Source organism: Paroedura picta, chromosome 1 (genome assembly GCF_049243985.1).
Source record: "Paroedura picta isolate Pp20150507F chromosome 1, Ppicta_v3.0, whole genome shotgun sequence".
NCBI classification, from domain to species: Eukaryota; Metazoa; Chordata; class Lepidosauria; order Squamata; family Gekkonidae; genus Paroedura; species Paroedura picta.
Window position 1 is genome coordinate 54,091,597 of NC_135369.1, and position 18,330 is coordinate 54,109,926.

Sequence of the window (18,330 nt, forward strand, 5' to 3'; positions counted from 1 at the left end):
GGCCTTCTGGGCCCCCCCCCCAGCGATTTTACTGGGGCCAGGCAGAAGGCGGACGGCGCCGAGTGCAGGAGAGAAGGTCGGTAGTGCGTTGTGGGTGCGCAGAGGCGCGGGCGCGTGTCTGAGCGTTGGCGGGGTGGCGATGGCGTCTTGGTTCGTGGCATACCTATGTGTGCGCGGCAGGAGCTCTGTTGGCAGCAGTCCCCCGTCGGCTGAGGGATGTTGCGGCTCCGGGTGGCTCCATTGCGCCACCGGGCGGGCGTGGTGGCTGGTGGCGACGGTCTTGTGGGCAGCGGGAGTGACTGGCGTGGCCTTAGCGGTGGCGGTAGAGCCCGCGGAGATGGGGGGAAGCGGCTTGGCATGGTCCTGGAGTGGCTGTCGTTCGGGGAGGCAGCAGGGCGGCGAGGCCATTTTTTTTCGAGGCCACGAGGAGTTGTGATGGGGAGGGAAGGGCGATGGCTCGTTGGCAGGAAAGGAGCAGGGCAGCCGCATCTTCAATGTGGCCGCCCTGCTCCTTTCCTGGTAGCGAACCATATGGGGACAGAGTGTGGGCAGGAAGTCTGGGACGGGCCAAGTGGCCAATAGGGAGGTACACTAGGCACGCCTCCCAATTGGCCACTTAGCCCCTGAGTGGCCCTCGGAGAGGGCCAATCAGGAGCCACTTCACGGCTCCTGATTGGCCCTCTCCAAGTTTTTATCCTGGACGAGTCCCACCCTAACTCCTCCCCACCAGCCCTTACTGCTTTATTTAGTCCGCGGTGCCCCGAGCCGCGGGACGTTTAAAGATATGTGTATGTGGTTTTACTACTGTAAACTGCCCTGAGCCCATTATGGGGAGGAATGGTATAGAAATTAAATAAATAATAATATTATAATAACAACATATGAGAAAAGGCCAAGTATTCATATGTCTGTGGATTGTGGAAGCTGGAAGTATGTGGTATATAGGCCTAACCATTTGGGCCACTATAATCCAGAGATTCACATATTTACACATTTACTATGATTTCATTGGGACTTCTCTACTTGCTTAATAACAAAATTAAACCAGAGTGTAAACATCATCCCCTATCTATCCTGTCTCCCCAACATGGCACCCCAGCAAGCAGGTGGCACAAAAACCGAGCATGCATGCTCAATGAGGCAAAGGTCCACATACCTGCTCTTCCCTGGATCTGCTCAAAGACAAGCATACAACCAGCTTTCACCTAGTATAAGGCAAGTAAGCATAACAGCACACCCTTGCCCTCTTTCCTCCACACAAGAAAGCTTACACATGCTAGTCTTCTGTCAGATTGGCTTTCCCTGATGTTTACAAGGTGTTACCAGGATCTTGTGTTTATCTGTAAGAGGACTGCCCTATTTCCATCTTTCTGATTTATATTTACCTCAGTGTGTTACAATTAATATTGTTCTCAATCATTTTTTCAAAAGAAAAAACATTTTCTCCACTTGATCTTCCTCTTCAGTTATCAGCCACAGGTTGAAGCTCATTTTGTAGCCAAACCAGAGCTCTCCCAGATTTTTATTCCCTCCAGGATCACTGGTGAAGAGGGGAAGGGAGGAATAATAATTTAAAAATCCTGCAGTGGTGTCTGGTGAGGTGATTTTTAAAATAAAGAACTTGCCCCAGGAGACCACCCGGGGTCTGTCAGATGTTTTCATTCTTTTTAATTAAGTAGATAAAACCGGAGAGTAGTAGCCCTGTATAGGTTGGGCACTGATACCACATCATATTGTATCATAAAAGTCCACTATTACATAATTGCTACAGGGAAATGAAACTCTTTAGAGCTGGGTGTGCCAAAAGCATTGATGTCAACAAAGAAGGTGAAGTGGCTTTCAAGAGGGCGAGAGCACCAAAGACATTTTCATTGGTTTTGCTTTAAGCAATGTGCATACATCTTTTGGCCACCAGAGAGCAATATAATCCAGACAATAAGAATGAGCAGTGTTAGTATGGTAACTGGCAAATGTGGATATTAGAAATTGCAATAGGAAAAGCACAAATTTCTATATTTTATTGAAAATTAACAGAATTGTACTATCCTTATGCCCCCCTCCCCCATAGAGCACTCCACTCTGCGGGTATGAATCTGTTGAAGGTCCCTCGACCAGGGCTAGGGCCTTTTTGGTCCTGGCCCCTACCTGGTGGAATAAGCTCCTAGATGAGCTGCAGGCCCTGTCAGGACTCTGAGTTCCGCAGGGCCTGCAAAATGGAGCCAGGCATTTGGGAGCCCTGGGGTATTCGATCTGGTTCCCCCCACCCCCGGTTCCTATTGCAGGGCTAGACTGTGTTGGGGGCCTGTTTCCATCTCCCAGCCAGTACATATTTCATTGATATTAAGATTGATGCTTAGAATATGGGGAGTGATTTTAAAGATATTTAATATACCGCCATTTTGTAGTTATACCTGCTTAAGTAGTTTTATTGGGGTATTTTTATTGCCTTTCTTGTTTTTGTGAACCACTGCAAGCCAGTTTCTGGGACAGGCAGTATAGAAATACAATGATAAAATAAAATATAAATCATAATTACAATAGAATAAAAATATGACTTAATTTGCAAAAAGATATTACAAATGTTGTCAGTACATAGATAAGATTTACCACCTTAAGCACCCTAAATCCCTGTCCTAAACTCAGTTTACATTATTTACAGATTTCTTTTAGTGGACTCTTATTTCCAACATGATGAAAGGCATCCAACTTTGCAAAAAGATTTCTTGTAACTATGGAGATCGTGCCTATTATCATAATAAACTGGAACTTGCACAACAAAGAACTGTTTGAGCTCCCGGTATAAGTTACTACACCAGGCTATTTGGGGAATAAAATGGTGGAAGGGCAGCACTTGTTTGCAACTAGATCTCCTGAAAGGAAGGGCAGGATAAAAATTAGATAGATGTGCCCTATAAAACGTTTGTAATGCAAAAACGTAAACATTTACATAGATATTACTTGGGGGTGTTATTCAACTCGCATTGAGCTAAAAGAGGCATGTTTTGGTTCCACTGACATTCTGAGAGTTAGGAGTAGCCTAGTAGGCAAAAATACTCTGCAAAGCTTCCTTAGATAATTTCACCACAATATCTGTATGTGTGTGTTGATCATCTGCTTCAGTCCAGAAGACAGAGTGCACACAGTGCAGTTCTGAATAACAACCAGCATAATAATGTACCTCAGAAACTAGGTACTGTGCAATGATTACGTTTAAAAGTACAAGCCTTGCATGCAAGCTAATTCTTGAAAAGGTGAAGGGGAGTTCTAAACAGGGTTGGCCTTGTAACCAGCCTTGATGAGCAATTGTATGGGAACCATGTAGAAGTCCCTCTTGAGCTCTTCTAAGGAGCAGTAGGGTCAATACTATGGGATACATTAAAATGTATCTCTTATGGAAATATTTTGAATGTAGGTGTGAATTCAGTTTAATCAATGATTCATGGATTCCTCTGCTTGGTGATATCTATATCTGTGCTGAGGGAGGAAAGGGAAAGAGAATAGTAGGTTGCTGCCTGTCCAGTTTCAATTTTGCCTTTCAAAGAATTTAGTCGTAGTTATAAATCATAGGGGAGGAAATGGATTATAAATGTGTGAACCCGTATCCTCTCCTAGCTGTATTATCTCTCTTTGTAATATAGAAAAAGAATTCATGCTTCTCAGTGAAAGAGGTGATATGGTAACCATCTTCAAATACTTGATAGGCTGTCATAAAGAAGATGGAGCAGAGTTATTTTCTGTTGCCCCAGAGGGTCGGACTAGAACCAATGGGTTGAAATTAACTAAAAAGAATTTTTGGCTAAGCATCCAGAAGAAGTTCCTAACAGTTAGATCAGTTCCCCAGTGGAACAGGCTTCCTCGGGAGGTGATGAGTTCTCCTTCTTTGGAAGTTTTTAAGCAGAGGCTAAATAGCCATATGACAGAAATGCTGATTTAATGAACTTAGGCAAAACAGAACCTAAAGCCTGATTTGTGTATACCCAAGTATATCCAATCAATTGTATGATCCGGGAGGGGGGGGGAGATGTTAAACTAAATTTAAGAGATTAGAATAATCTGTTAATAATCTTAATTTTCTATTTTCATTCAGATTTAAGCTTTGTCTATGCAGGAGGGGGGGAAATTGCTTTAGGGTGCTTAGGGCTGATCCTGCGTTGAGCAGGGGGTTGGACTAGATGGCCTGTATGGCCCCTTCCAACTCTATGATTCTATGATTCTATGAAATAGATTTAAAGATATTATGGCAGAGTTCTGGATTCTTTTATCTGTATGCTTGTCTCATAGTCTGGGGGGACATGGTTTTGTCCCCCTCAACCGCAGAGCATGCGGGGAAATAGTGCAAACCTCCTGCCATGTGATCCCTGTTGATCTGCCCATTGGCAGAAGTGCCCCCATCAGAGTGTTCCAAGCATAGCACCATCAAACCAAAGACCAGCATGCACAGTTCTGTAGAATATGAGAAGAGGAAGATTTTTTTAAAAAATTAACTGGTGATAAAATGGATATGAAATACCTTTCAAGATGGTGCCAGGTATGGACAGGGCATGAAACTTTTTAGGGTGGCTGCTTTGGAATCCTGAGTGGACCAAAGTCATTTGCCACCCTAGCTCTGCAGCTGCTGTCAAGGGCAAGGCAGACACACAAATGGGTGGGGGAGGGCGTGGCAGGGATGACTAGAAAACTAGTTTTGAGGAACAAAGGGGCCTCAAAGGCTCATTATTAGGGGAGCAAAGAAGCAGCTTTGCAGATTAAATATATACTTTGTAGAATGAAGATAACAGTATTAAAATCCATGCTATGTAAAGATTCTTAATATAGTGTGACTACAGTTAATATCGTGGGGGAAATAAAAATACCAGTAAGTATTGGGGAAGGGATTGGGGAGCCCCTTGTTGCCCCTAGAAATCGTCCTAAGGCAGGAGTTGAGACCACTCTGTGCCCCCATTCTGCTCATTGGTCATCCATCCAAGTGCATTTCTGTCCAGTGTAATCCTAAACAGGGTTTCATTCGGTCCACTCAGTGGGTATCTAAGGGTGTAACTCTGAATTGCATTGCAAGGCAAACAAATCAGCATCTTATGAACAGCCAGGTGAGCGCTATATCTGCATGATCACTGTAACACCCCCCCACCCCCAAGTATCTGCCTTTTGCAGGTTGCTAAACAACACCAGCTCCTGTTTAACTCTGAAGCACAAGAGCATGTGAACGTCAGCTGATTGTTGCTTTAGATCCCTGAGGCAGTACCTGTGTCTTTAACAGGACAGAACAGACATAGTAGCTGAACATTACTTCAGTGTGATCCGTACTGAACTACCTACATGCCGAGAACAAAAGGACTCCTGTTTCCATGCCAGGCTCTTGGGCACCTTTCACCCAGCACAAAGTTACGCAAAAGTGTTTCCAGATAAAAAGAAAATGGGGAAATAAAAGTATTCCTTCATTGCTGCATGGTATTCACCCAAGAGTCAAATGATCCATCACATTGTGCTGAATCATGCCAGCCTGTTTCATATCAGGGCAAAATAAGGTATCGAGGCATCTGGACCGGACAGGCAGTGTGTACGAGTTGGGTCAGCCAAAAGGGATGCACAGTGGGGAGAGAGGAGAAGGCCCTGAAAATTCTGTTGAGATTCTGGATGATACAGAAATCATAAGACAATCTTTAAAAATACACCCACACTTCCATTGCATTTCATTTTAACGCTGCTCCTGATTGCCCCATGCATTTCCTGAGCATCACTCCTTTTCCATCACTGTTTTGGAGGAGGAGGTGGGGTAGGGATTTTAATAAAATCCATATGGTCTGTATAATTTCTCATTACAAATTTGACTTTCCTTTATACAGATAGCTTGCCCAACATGGAGGATGAACAAAAAACCTGAGGCACAAACAGGAGTTTTGTGGGCACCTTACATACTATCACGTTTTATTTTTGTTAGATTTAAGTGGATAGCCATGTTGATCCAAATTAGCACAACAAAGATTTATTTACTTACGGCTTTCACATAATGACATGGTGTATTCATGCAAAATTAAACAGGGAACCGAAACCCAACCTGAACTGACGTCAGGAACCCCAAAGTTGAGCTGTAAAACAATATTAAAAATAATATTTAAAAACCATTACAAATATTTATTAAACAAAGTGCACCAATAATATATTAAAAACAAAGTAAAAATACATATCTAACTGCACATAACAGCAGCACAAGAATGAGATAGGGGACAATCACTGTATGGAAGCAGCCTATGAGTCTTTAATAGTGATAATATTAATCAAAGCCTCAGTTAGGTAAGACAGGGTGTATTTTTATACCTATGTTTCCCCTCAGCAATTAAGGGACATAGTCAACTCCTACCCATTAGCCAAATCTCTTATATTAATATATCAGTATATCTAATTCTCAATGTGGCCCCATCTGTGGATACTTAAACCTGGTGATTGGGGTCATGGACAGAAAAGAAATCTCTTTCTACAATATTGAAACTGCCATATTTGCAGAAAAATCTGAAATCTAAAGGAAAAATGCATTGGACAGGTTAAAGGCCCTTCACATTCTGGGACCCACATATCTGAGGGGCTGCCTATCACCTTATGCTCCCCACAGGGCCTTGCACTTGGTGGGTAATAACTTGCTGGTGGTGCTTGGCCCATAGGAGGTTCACCTGGCCTCAACCAGGGCCCTAACCTGGTGGAATGAGCTTCGGAAGAACTGAGAACATTGCAGGATCTTTTGCAGTTTCACAGGGCCTGCAAGATGGAGCTCTTTTGCCAGATCTTTGGTTGAGGCCGGGCTGCAGGAGATCTGAGGGAGCCCTCCAAGTTAAACATCAAATAGTACCATGATAGGACTGACGGCACCCCTGGATCTTCCCCTGAGGCCCTGGGAGCAGGTAGCTGGAAATAGGGGGAGGAGGCTGGGGGGTTTATTTCTGCTGCCATGTAGTATAATAGGAGGGTTGAGACTGGTTTTAAATCTTTATATGAGGTTTTATCATTTTATCCCATTGTAACCCTTCACGTGGTTGCAGCTAACAACATAGTTTATACAATTAGAATATAAAATAATTTAAAAAATAAATTTCAGTAGCTCCCCCAATAATTTATACTGGGATGGTGGCTCAAAGTTCTTGGAGAGTAGATCTTCCCTTTGTTTCAGCAGTGAAGCCAGCACTTCTTGGTGGTCCATCAGGATCTTGACCATAGGCCTGATGGAACAACTCTGTTAAAAAAAAACAAATGCCTTCTCAACGACCATTGTGAAGGTTGGTAGGAAATCAAAACAATATTGCCAGCCTTCAAGACTTGGCTTCTGTCAGTAAAAGGCAAAAGGAGATGGGCAGCAGCCTTTCCAGGGCTGTTTTGGCCTTTAAGGGAGAACTCACTGGGGCCAGGCATGGCAGCAACCACCAGGCAACTTGATACCATCTCACTTGCATGACTCCCAAGCCTGGCTGCTCGCAACACTTCAGCATCAGTCTCTGAGTGAAAGCCAGTATGGTGAAGTGACTAATTTCAGACCAGGATCTTGGAGACCCACTCTCTCCCCACTCATCTGTGTAAGCTCACTGGGTGACTGTGGGTCATTTTCAGCCTAGTCTACCTCATAAGGTTTGTTGTGAGAGTAAAATGGAGAAGAGAATGAAAGGTTCTTTGGGCCCCCATATTGCAGAAAAGCAGGGTAAAAACTGAGTAAATAAATTACAAATATGGCTGAAATTGTGGGGCCAGAAAAGTTAGATTGGTGGGTGGGATGGAAAGAAGGAAGCAGGGGAAGCTGAGGAAATGAGTTTGCCAGAAGTAGGGAAATAAGAAATAGTGTGGTGAGGAGGGTTCAGGGGACGGTGTCCCCACAAGTCCTAGCATGTTCCCCATCACATAACTGGACCCAACAGTCCACACTGTACAACTAGGCTTGATCTGGTGGCTGTCACCACACAAATGGGCCATAGTTTCTCTAGGTAGAGGCTGACAAAGGGAATGAAGGAGGAAAGGCTAAAGTATGCACATAAAAGTAGTTTGGATGGTAAGTGGGAAGGCAAGAAGGAAGCAGGGAATGGGGAGACGCTACAGAGGCTTTCAGGGAAAGGAAAGAGCAAATATTGGGTGAGGAGAAATGCAGGTCCCCCAACTGTAGGACTCTATATCTGAAATTGAGTTATTTTTCATTCTGCTTGTAAAAAAGTTCTGTTCCACGCAAAACTCCCTCACTGGAGGATTGTTCTCTCTCAACCTAACTTGCCTCAGAGGCTTGTTGCAAGGATAAAATGAACTGAGACCAATGTAAGCCACTTTGAGTCCCCAGTGGGGAGAAAAGCAGATTATAAACAACAAAATAAAATAAATTCTGCATGTGCTTATACACAGAGGAGTTGATTCAGTCCAAGGACTGCTTTGACAAGCTTGTGCTTTTTATTTTCTGACATGAGCACAGCAGCCTCATGCAGCTAGTGAACCTGAGCAGATCTGTTTGCAAGTTCTTGCCTAAACATTTCATCACACTGCCCTCTCCACAGGCAGCACAAAAGGAGAGTCCAGCCACCTTGGCATGGGAGTTTTACAAGCATCAGATTTTTCTTGCAAGTCAAGCAAGTCAGTTAACCTTTTGTGCTGTTCAAACATTAAGGCAGGGAGATTGAGCAAAAATAATCTTCACAGATGCATCAACAGTGATGCAAATTCTGAAACGCCAAGAATGACTGGCAGTTTTATCAAATGCTGCAATCCATGAGAAACGTGCCATACAGATGTAATGCTGTGTAATACTTCAGGCTGTAGTAAAAGTCAGTAACATGAGCTCTGGGGGGAACAAACAGCACTGAGTCAAATGGTGGGGATTTCCCAGGTGTACTTTGTGTGTATTTCTTTCCTACAACGTGCACAGCAGGGAACAGACCATGGCTTGTGAGCCATATGATAATGGTTATGTGTTGTTTTCTTCAAGGACTGGATCTGAATAGGATACAGCCCAGCAAATGTCACTTTCTTTTGGGAGTCTACAGTGACTGTCAGATTATAATTTCTACCAGAGAGATCACTGTGGAGGGAAATAGACAACAAGCATGATGGGAATGTAGGGTTCTGCAGAACAATGTAAAAGGTTCCTGAGGACCTATCCCTATATGTGTCTACTCAGAAAGAATTCCCATTTAATTAATTGGGTTTAATTAAATATAATTAAATATCTGAGAGACCGCCTTTTGCCCTATGCCCTTGCAGGGCTTTGCAGGTACCAATCTATTGGTCATTCCCGGCTCCAGGGAGACACGCCTGGCTTGAACCAGGGCCAGGGCCCTTTTGGTCCTGGCCCCCACCTGGTGGAATGAGCTCCCGGAAGAGCTCTCAGCATTCCGCAGGGCCTGCAAAACGGAGCTCTTCCACCAGCTTTATGGTTGAGGCTGACATGCCTCTTCCCACTCCTCTCCTTTATACGGATTTTTTGAAGGGGTTGCTGGGGTTGAAGTCCGCCATGATTTTTTAGGAGTCTGTTTTATTGTATGTATATGTATGTCCGCATTGGTTTTACTGGGGTTTTACTGGGTTTTATATGGACAGATTGTGACCCACCATGAGCCAGTTTGGGAGTGGCAGGTAATATGTTTTAATTAAGCTAATATACATGAGTTTGTATCTGTGTCAGACTCATTACTTATGGCCTGTTACTGTAAAAACAAAAAGTCACTACAACTCTTCTGCTTAATAATGGAAGAGCTGGCTTTTTGTACCCCACTTTTCACTACCCAAAGGAGTCTCAAAGTGGCTTACATTCGCCTTCCCTTCCTCTCCCCACAACAGACACCCTGTGAGGTAGGTGAGGCTGAGAGAGCTCTGAGGGAACTCTGACTGGCCCAAGGTCACCAGCTGGCTTCATGTGGAGGAGGAGTGGGGAATCAAACATGGTTCTCCAGATTAGAGGCCACCGCTCTTAATCACTACACCAAGCTGGCTCTCAGCTCAAGGCACTTACTGGCCCAAGTACCATCTTCCTGTGCTACTCCACTGGGTGCAAAGCGTGCTGTAGAAGCCATTGCATTGCATCCAAGCTGGACTGACAGAGGTACTGGGGGACGAGTGCCTTCTTCCTTGCCACCTCTGCTAGTTTGGGGTCTCCTAATTTTGTCTGGCCACTACACTGATCTTACGGTTTAAGAAGAGATTGAGTAAATCATTTAGTTATTGTCCAAATTATGTGGTCCATTATTGTAATTTAGCTTCCCTGAACAGTTTGTGGACTTTCTTGGCTTGATGCTATGGCAACTAATCATGGCTCTATGCCAAGAGATAGCACAAGTCACCAGTTTCACTTCCTTCAAGCTGAGTGGTCTTCAACGTTCCCAGACATGCAACCCACTCCACATAGGACCCACCAAGGTACAAACATATGACAGGAAGCCATATGACATCACAGACACAGAGCCATGTGACTGGAAGACTAGGATTCAAAATTATGACTTCACTGGTTTTATAGACAGGACTGTAGGTAACAGATAAAGAATCCCTGGAGAGATTCAAGGTCTGGCTTTGCAGGGCACAGCTGGGAAAGGATCCACAAGGATGAACTTTCCTCCATTTCATGAGCATCGTCTTGTGGGATACCACTGTACCCACCCTGATTCACAAGAGGGTGGCATAAACTCATCCAACAAGAATTGAGATCTGAGCCAGCAATGCGGGCAGGAGATTCTCCATTTCGAATTTGCTCCCCAAATGGCCACTTTTACAAAGCAGACCAAGAGCAATGGCTGACAGGTGTGCTGGCTGGAGGATTTATACAGGTGTGCCATGGGTGTGTCATGGGGGTGTGGAGGTGAGATCGATGTAACATCCGGCCAAAAAATGAAAATGCATGGATTGTTGAAATGTGTTTAAAAAACCCTATGTCTCTATGATGCCATGCATACATATTGCAATGAATAAGTATTAATTTTTTTAAACATTTGTTGCCATTTGTTGACCTTTAAATAGCAACAAGATATGCCGGGGGTGGGGGGAGGGGATTGGTTTCCTGAAGTGACTGATAGGCTGAAGTGCAACAAGTATAAGGTGCGTTACTCTCTCTTCTGCCTTTTCCAGCCACAAATGAGGAGGATAAAATGCACAAAAAAAATGGCTGAAAAAGGCGAGACAGCTATAAGGCCAGTGAGGTGTGATATAATATTGCGCATTTGCATTCAGTGAGCATTTTGCTGTTTTGACCAATGTATGGAAATTCCCATAGTTTTGCTTTCCTAGATTTTACATTTCTGTTGACCTTGTGAGGTAGTTTAGGATGGAAGACAGCAGCTGAATTGAGGTCACTTTGTGAGGGTCACAACATAGTCAAGGTTTGAACATGGAGTCTAGTGCAGATAACACAGCCACCACACCTAAATCGAATGAAACTAGTGAGACTTTGGTGCATATGGTTTGATCCTGCCCAAGTTCATGAGTCCTGTTGGTTTTAAGCACTTGCCTAGTGAGACTGAAATGTGTTTAACTGTTGCTTTGTACTTTTTAGCTTCATGGCCTGCTTATTAAGAAAAGAAAGGAGCAAAACAAAGAAGCAAAACAAAGACAAGACTATTCTTCTGGCATCAGCAGATGCTTCTAAAGAGAGACAGAAGTCAGGCCTGTAAGTACTGAAGCTGTTTTGTCCTTTTAAGTTCAAAATTAAGGGCTGTGTTGACAGATTTTGTGCCTGACATGCCATATGGTGTAATAGTGACACCCATACTTGCCTTAAATAGCTGTGTCACATGGTCTCTTCTTCCTTATTTCATGGGTATCAACAAGACCAAAGAGAGTCTTTGCATAATCCCCTCATTCACAGCGGGTTTGCTTCCAATGTAATTATAGGCAGCCACAATACTGATCTTTTTTCTTCTTTTGTTTCTTAGTAGGATGACGAGATAAGCAAATTCTGAACTTCTTTTTTTAAAAGTACCACCACCACCACTCTCAACAAAATACAACCTTCTAACATGGAGCATCTCTGCTTGTTTGCCAAATTTATTATTAGGTGTAAAAATGTGTCATAGTTAGTTGAGTCCAAGAACTGGCCATCTCATTCGCCTCAGGCAGCAGATTCTGAGGAAACAGTAATCAGTCTCCTGCCTCTCCCATCTACCCACCCCCATCCTTTCTCCATCCATTTCTTCAAAGAAGTTCATCTTCCTTGTCCCCTCTCCCTCATTAGAAACACCACAGGAAATCATACATGTTTCATGGAGTTTCCCAGTCTTTAACTCCTGAGTGTTTAGCCATGGTTTCCATGGCCTTAGCAAATACATTTATTGGCAACATACCATGGCAACCAAAATGACAGCCAAAACTCCTGCAAGAGGAAGGAATTATGCAAGAGTTCAAGAACTCCAAAGGCTGGTAGTACCTTTAAGACCAACAAAGATTTATTCAGGGTGTGAGCTTTCGAGTGCAAGCACTCTTTGTCAGACTATGATCTGTACACTGCCCGTGGCGCCACGGGCGCCACAGACTAAATAAATCAGTAAGGCGTTCTGGGGCGGGATGTGTCCGGGATGAGGAAGGGTCCGAATTGGACCCTTCCTCAAGACAGACAATCAGAGGGACCAATCGACAGGTGCGAAGCGCCTGCCGATTGGTCCCTCTGATTCCCAGCCCCAGCAACTGTGAGCCACGCACAGTGCAGCTCGCAGTTGCTCCTGGCCTGACGCGGTGAGAGGAGCAAAGCGCCTCTCGCCGCGTCAGGCCGTCGCCCCAGGAAGCCTCCAGCAGTCGCGCGGAGCGAGGCTGCCGGGGGCTCCCTGCCCGTCTGCCTGACGCGGCAAGAGGTGCGATTCCCAGCCCCAGCAACTGTGAGCCGCGCATAGCGCGGCTCGCAGTTGCTCCTGGCCTGACGCGGTGAGAGGCACAAAGCGCCTCTCGTCGCATCAGGCCGTCACCCCAGGGAGCCCCTGGCAGTTGCACGGAGCGAGGCTGTCGGGGGCACCCTTGCCTACCGCAAACCGAGCCGCAGCCCAACATGGCCGCCAACAACATGGCGGCCCGGCCACAGTCCGCCGACATGAGGAACATGCCCGGCGACATCAGGAACCCGCCTGGGAGCCGCCGCCGCACATGCCGCAAGACCGCCTGGGAGCCGCCGCCCGAAGTCATGGCCTCCCTTCTCCACTACTTTCCCCGCCCGCTGCCGAAAAAAGGACGCCCCGCTGCTGCTGCTGCCGACCGCCCGCTTCCGCTTTCAGGTTCACTTTCTTCCCGACCGCTGCCCTCTCCTGTCCCTCCCTCTACCCCCGCTTTCTAGCGCCCATTGTATTTTTGGTACAATGGGCTTTTTTCCTAGTCTTCTTATATGACAGCAATCAATCCCTTAGAATTCAGTGTACTTTACAAAAAGAAACCAAAATGCTGTTACCCGAGATCAAAGGCTATCACCTCCCCATATTTTGCTAAATTCTAGGGGAATTCTAGGGGATTGATTGGCTGTTTTAACAAAGGATTATCATTGACTGTATTTGGTTGTGACACAGTCTACTGATGTAACAGAACTGATTTTTGCTATATATTCCCTGTCATGTAAGAAGATCATAGTCTGACGAAGGGTGCTTGCACTCGAAAGCTCACGCCCTGAATAAATCTTTGTTGGTCTTAAAGGTGCTACTGGACTCTGCTTTTATTGTGCTACTTCAGACCAACATGTCTACCCATTTGGATCTATCCTATAGGCTGGGCATGTGAAGCTTTCCATGGTGTGCTTGAAGTGGGCTGGGGAAGAGAGGGCAAAGAAATCTGCTTCAGTTCCTGTGTGGAGGGAAATGGCGGAAGGAGGAGCCAGGAGGACACAGTCAGGGAGTGTTCAAGCACTGAGGTAATGTGCAACAGGCAGCCTGAACTGGAGGCAGGTGGGAACATGATTTTGTGTTCTGCCGGAGATGGCACTGTCTGGGAAAAACTCTGGCAACCACTCCCATTGCTTTACTGAAACTAATAATAACAATAACAACAATAATAAATTGTAATCTTATAGCCGCCCTTCCTTGGCAGGCTCAGGGCAGGTAACAAACCATTGAAACATTCAAAAACAATTTCAATTAATAAACTTAAAACATTAATTAAAGAAATCTAGCTAGGTTTTAAATATTAATTAAATACATTAAAAGCTATGTCTCCCTATATTTAAAATCCTTCTGAGGGGCTTGGCTGGTGTTAGGGCAGATTTCTTCCAATGGTTCTTAATTTTTTCACATAGTATTCAAATAGGGAGGTCAGTATTTTGTTGGTGTTGTTTCCTGGCCTCAGACATTGGCCTGGAGGAACAGCCCTCTGGAATTGTTTACAGTCCCGGAGAGCCTTCTTCTCATGGCAGAACATTTAGTCAGGCAGGGGCCAGGTTGAAAAAGCATTGGCCAGTTTTACTTCCTTGGGGCCAGGGACTTTGGGCAGGTTTTGATTGTATGATCTTAATGCATTGGGTGGGGGAGACAGCAGAAGAGACAGCCCCATAGATACAGGGGTTCCAGTTTTTTAGGGCTTTGAATGTAAGGATTAAAAGCTTGAACCTTATTTGGTCTCCAATCTGGAGCCAGTGCAGTTGGAAGAATACTGGTGTTATTTGTGCTCTCCATGGGATTCCAGTAAGGATCTGAGCTGCCGCACTCTGGACCAGTTGGAGACAAACCAGGGACATGTGTCATTCAATCAGAGCCTATGCTTAGCAGGGTGATTTTCAACCTTTCTCTGTGCCAGTGATTTTCCAGCTTTGTTCTGGGTTTTCTTGAAAGCATGAGGGACTCCTCAAGCAGAACATCCTTAAGCTTTCCTGACTGGACATTGCTCACTCACTACAGATCATCTTCTCCATATGTAACTTGAGAGGGCAGTCGAGAATGTACTCAGTTCACACAGGGAAATAAGAACATTAGTCTTGTGCTTTGCATGAACTGATTGTGCATCTAAAATATGTCTCCAAATTCCCTTCAGGACTCTGGGATTTCATGATAGACATGCTGGACCTCCTCAGTGTGGAAAAGGCAGGAAAAATTAAAATGTCAGTTTTCGCTTGGGTAATTCTTAGCATAGGGATTTTGCCATGTTTTTCTGGTGCAGAGGCAAAGGAAGATAGTGATTTGATATGTCCTGACCTGGATAGCCCTGGCAAGCTCCGTGCTGTCAGATCCTGGAAGCTAAACAGGGTTAACCCTGACTAGTATTTGGATGGGAGACCCCCAAGGATTTGGGTGGTAGTCCCTCCAAGGAACACTAGGGGTCATGACATGAAGGCAGGCAGTGGCAAACTGCCTCTGAACCTCTCTTGCCAGACAATCCTCAGATCTCCTGGCTACACTACACATACCATGTGATAAATAAATACAGTGATTTGATGTTCCTGTTAGTATGAATGGAGGCTTTGTGTGGAAACCTTGTTTTTAATCATACCAACAGCAATAAAGATGGGGAGTCCATCAGAATTTCTGCAGTGAAACTCACCATGATACCAGGACTGAGTCCGGTCAGTATGCAGGAATCTGTGCAGGCAAGTCTCCTTAACAGAGATGGAGAACAGCAGGGTTGCCACATGCCCAAGGATTATGTTTTTCTCAGCACAGGCTTGGCAATGCTTACAAAATAACAAGTTTCACTAGGTTTTTAGGAGCTGAGTTGCAAAGACAATGCAGGACATTTGTTTTTAAATGTTTCTTATTGTTTTGCTCCCTTTTCGCAGTTCTTTAAGGGCAAGCATTATAGGAAACCTCCCTGAAAACCTTAGCGTAGTGCTTTAAATTAGAAGAGTGATTACAATTGGTATCAAATTGCTGGAGTCTGTGAGGGAAAGAAGTGGGAAAGGTTGGTTTCTTTGGCACTCCTCTGCTTGATTCCAGTCACAGCCTCTGATGGGTTTAATGGACACTGAAGGCACACCAGAATGATGCTGGATGTCATTTAAGAGCCGAACTATGACAACCGTTTTCAATTCTGAAGACCCAGAGGTTGAGACAGAATCTTTAAAAATGCAGATCAGAACCATATCACTAGTGTGGAAACAGTCAGAGAGAGAGAGTTGAGGGCTGCGTGAAAGTGAATCACCCTGGGGCACAAGGTTGCTCTTTGAGGACCGGCTATGATAGCCAGACAGCCAAATGAGGGTTCTTTTGCCCAGCCCCAATGTATCACACTGAGAGAAAAACTTTTTTTAAATATATTTTTACTGCAGAAGAACTATAGACACAGGGAAGTTCCCAAATCTGTGCAATGAACAAGAGGATTAAATTGTGTTAAATACCCTTCCCTTGGAGGCAGAAAAAGATGATGCTCTTGCAGGATGAGCCAATAGCCTGGGGTCTCTACCTCCCCACTACGCCTCCCGGGAACACCCTACAGCCCTAATGCCAGCCTTCCAGGAACTACTGACATGTCCAAAAGCAGCTCACACGCTCCCCCCCCCCACCTCCAATTGTTTACATAAACAGTAGTGACACACTCTTCTTCCGTTTCTCTAGACTTGAGAGGGACTATCTCAGTTATAAAATAAACTTTGGTTTTGTCAGAGAGCTTATCAAAAACTGCATTCCAGAGAGGACCAGGCCGTGGTAAGAACCAAATACTTGAACCAGGACAGGACGTAGAATTATAGTCAGTCCCTAATAACCATATGATCAATCAGAAGGTCGCAATCTTTTTCTTTACCACCAGGCCATCAGTTGTGTGACTGGAATTGGGAATAGGACATAAAAACTTTTTTCTCTTGAGTGGATGGACTTCTAGCTTCATTTCAGCAGTGACTCTATTTCCCCTTGTACTTTACCAAAGAAACAAAATTCCAAATCCGACCTGGATGACACTGACTGATAAGCCTGGTGCTAGCTCATATGTCTCCGTCTTCTCTTACTGCCTATGGCCTTGAGCCTGGATTAAGAGTTGCATACATAGAAACCCTGAGATAATACATCCAGCACTGGAACATGCCATTTTGCCACCCCAAGCAGCTGGGGGCTTCATGATCAGAAAGGGGTGTGAAGATTGCTCAACATCATTTTCAGTTGTGTATGGCGTGATTCTCCACAGTGAGACTGTGCCCCATGTTTGGTGACCCTGCAAGGAATCTTGGGGCACATATTTTACAGTGCTGCACACTGCTTCTGGAGTGACCATGAAAATACTGTTGGGACCAGTGATCCATTGGGTTGTTTATGTCAGCCTAGGATTCACCCTGATCACTACCTCTTGATCTAGTACCACATCATAACTGGGAAATATTGGTATAGTTATTTGGATAGAGCAGTTCTGACTGAGAGATGAAGTGGGCTAGATTTCCATTTTCTTCCAGCTCTACAATTTTATAACCCTTCAAGACTTCATGCTTTGCAATGTATTACAGAATGTCTGCTGCCCTCAAGGCATTTTGTTTCCGTATGAGGTATAAGAAAGAGGAACAAAAGGCATGCGTAGTTGCAGGTTAAGGGAAGGGCAAAAATTGCAGAAGGAAGAGATTGACATCTTTTTTACGCACACATTCTTGCAAGTTCCTCTGTTTAATACGTGTCTTATGTTGCAGCCTGAAGAGACAAAGAGGCCTGAGGTCGAAATAATGTGTCTTCTGTGAAGGCATTGCTCCACTGAGGATTTCTCAGGCTTGTTACAAGAGGCCCTTTTATTGGAGAAGCTGGGACTGAATTGAGGACTTTGTGGTGCTGGCTTCAGAATTTGCACCAGGGGAGTAGGGGGGGCTTAACCTAGTAGAAGTAAAACATACAAGTCAAGAATTAGGCTACTTTGCTTACTTTGCAAAGAAATAAGAGCAGCTGTGCTATTAGGGCATTGAGTCCTTTGTTAGATTTAAGGCCCCAGAAAACATCAGTTGTTCAGGGGACTCTTAAGTATGTTGTTTCTAAGACTGTGTTTTTATTATTGGCTTGTCCATTTATCAGGGATTTTGTTGCAGATAATGTTTGTCCTATTCTGTAGGCTTTCTTGAGGGTTCTTGAATCAAATAACAGGGTATCCATTTTGTAAATGTGCAGAAATCAGGCGATAAACTAAAGCAGTATGAGGGTGGGACCAGTGAGAAAACAACTATGCAGAAAAGCCCCAATTCTCCAGCCACACTGAACCTGAAGGGACAGGTAAACTGGTGGATTACTACCACACAGTAAAAAATGCAGCAGTGTGTTTAAGGGAAAGGCCCTGCAAGAACGCTACAGGAATGAAGAAAGAGTAGATTAAGGCCCATTGCAGAAGCTCTATCATCAGGAACTCCAACAATAATGAAAACACCACTGAAGAATTAGGGTATTGATATGCATTATTAGAGTATTTATTAGTGTCCTTATATTATGACTGTACTGTGCATTACCATAATACCTGTGACAATAACAG

General features: G+C 44.6%; 1 long non-coding RNA gene across 2 annotated transcripts; it reads left to right on the forward strand.

Annotated features, from left to right (window-relative positions):
- Positions 1-10,425: 10,425 nt before the first annotated feature.
- On the forward strand, positions 10,426-11,922 carry LOC143837405 (uncharacterized). 2 transcript variants are annotated; one of them, XR_013230979.1, is made up of 3 exons: positions 10,434-10,775; positions 11,498-11,611; positions 11,877-11,922. It is a non-coding gene; the product is annotated as an uncharacterized LOC143837405 (long non-coding RNA). The 2 variants fall into 2 exon arrangements; XR_013230974.1 differs by lacking the exon at positions 11,877-11,922 and having other exon boundaries at positions 10,426-10,775; positions 11,498-11,723.
- Positions 11,923-18,330: the final 6,408 nt, after the last annotated feature.